This window comes from Lipotes vexillifer, unplaced genomic scaffold (genome assembly GCF_000442215.2).
Source record: "Lipotes vexillifer unplaced genomic scaffold, Lipotes_vexillifer_v1.1 scaffold759, whole genome shotgun sequence".
Taxonomy (NCBI): Eukaryota; Metazoa; Chordata; class Mammalia; order Artiodactyla; family Lipotidae; genus Lipotes; species Lipotes vexillifer.
The window spans coordinates 1,210,276-1,212,510 of record NW_006790410.1 but is presented as its reverse complement, the minus strand read 5'-3'; positions in this window follow the sequence as shown (position 1 = coordinate 1,212,510).

Sequence of the window (2,235 nt, the reverse complement as noted above, 5' to 3'; positions counted from 1 at the left end):
TGTGGCCTCTCCCGTTGTGGAGCACAGGCTCCGGACGCGCAGGCTCAGCGGCCACGGCTCATGGGCCCAGCCGCTCCGCGGCATGTGGGATCTTCCCAGACCGGGGCGTGAACCCATGTCCCCTGCATCGGCAGGCGGACTCCCAACCACTGCGCTGCCAGGGAAGCCCATACACTAAAATTTAAAGGAGTAAATTGATGCTTTCACAAAGTCAGATATCTAGATGATTGGTAATTTTTGTTTTCATGGGATGGTGTGGTGTAGCCCACTTTTGCATGAGTGTCCCAAGCACCTATTTTGTTTGTGGTAGAGAGGTGTCTCTCTGAGGAATTAAGGAGATTTCTTTCTAATGTATCACATGGAATCTTACACGTGAGTTATATATCTGAGATCTTTTCATCTTGAGTGGGTTGCTCTGAATTTCATCTAATATTGGTTGTTATCAGTACGCCTCTGATGCTTTTGAGGTCCTGAATCACATACATAAATGTGCTATTTCCGTTGCCAAGTATGTGCTGAGGCAAAGAGCTCTCTTCAGTTTGAGGCCCTAAGACAACTGAGGGAGATGTTTGAAGGCTTCTGACAGCCAGCTGCAACCTGGAATACTTGCCTTTGTTCTGCTTGAGCTGGTTTCACTGTGGCTGTAGTGTAGTTGACCATAAACCACCTGGCAGCCTTTATGCTGCCCTGGCCCTCTGGCATCCTGTTCCTAGGCAGCACCGCTCAGGGTTGTGTGGGGCGGGCTTGGGGCGGGGGCGGTGTGCTCGGGAGAAGTCCTTGAGCATGGAGGGTGTCTAAAAGTTGTTTAAGAAGGGCTTTTGCCCCCTGCCTCACATCCTCCTATAGAAGTTCACTTACCTGTTATACAGCTAGACTGCGTATTGGTTTTTCACTTAGCAGACAGAGTGCTTCCCCTGTGTTCTAAGCACTTTACAAATATTAACTCGTTAATCTTCTTAGCAATTACTTTTAGTCCCATTTTTGTGGCAAATGGGGATGTTAAAGAGCTTGTCCACAGTCTCACTGCCGTGACGTGTGAGGGCTTGAGTTGCTAGCCCAGGCAGAGGGGCTCCGACCGCCGCATCCTGTGCTTCAGCCTCTCCCACTGCTGGACACAGAGACATGGAGAGAATCTGTACTCGGTCTGTCCCGAGGCCAGTGGTAGACTTGGACGGGTATGGTCCCACGAAAACAGGGAAACCAGCAAAATCCCCTCTAGGAGCTCAGCTCCATTTAGGACACCATATAATTTAGCATCCAAACTATGACACTGGAGAGTGACCCTGGGGACTGTTAACAGTTGTGCCCGCACAGCAGCCATCGGCAGGACTGTCCTGGAAGCCCCGGCGTGTGCTCACCCCAAAGCCCAGGCAGAGCTGTAAGTAGGAACAGGCTGGGGGGCAGCATTATCCCTTCACCAGGGAGGCTTCTGGGGAGCTCATCACTGAAGTGACCTTTCCTTTCTGTTAACCTGGACTTGCCTGTGAATCGCATGGGAAGCCGGCGAGGACCCTTATTTCATCTTCCCTCCTCCCCAGTCGCTCCGTGCCAGCTGGGTAGATATCCCAGGCACGTGGGCCATGGGGCGGCCACAGAATAGGGGAATCCCGCGGCCCTTCTTGGGTCATGAAATTCTAAAGTTGTGTGTTGTCCTCCCGTCCACTGGTCTGTGTGAGGCCCTGTGAACAGTGGCTGCAGGAACAGTGACGGTGCTGAGCCGTCCTCTCCCAGTACCCCTGGTGAACTAGTCTGCTAGTGCACTGGGTTGCATCCGCAGCATAGAAACTGAAGAAGAAATGCGGTTCCAAGCCTGAGTATGGCTTAGCAGAACGTGGGGAGTCATTAGGTGCTGAGCATATGCGCCCCCCGTGGGCTTTTGTCAGAATACGTGGCTTTCTGGATATTGTCACAGCAGTCTCTTTCTAGAGGTCAGGTTGTTGACACTTCTGTAATATACTGAGCAGTATTTGTTATGCGTTCTGTCCTTACCGAAATGAGCCCAGAAATGTGTAGTGTACTGTTTAGTATAAATTCCCCCTGTGCCAGGGTTGGGGGTTCTGCTGCATCCATCCATGGGGGAAAGAACTCTGTACTAGGTTATTTTGTTCAAGAGACTGGCATCAGTATCTTTCTGTTCCTCCCCTGGAACCCAAAGCTGGAAACCTTTAAGTGAGGCCGCCATGTGTTTCAAACTTATTCCGGCCAAAGAACATCCCTTCTTGGGCTAGAAAAAGG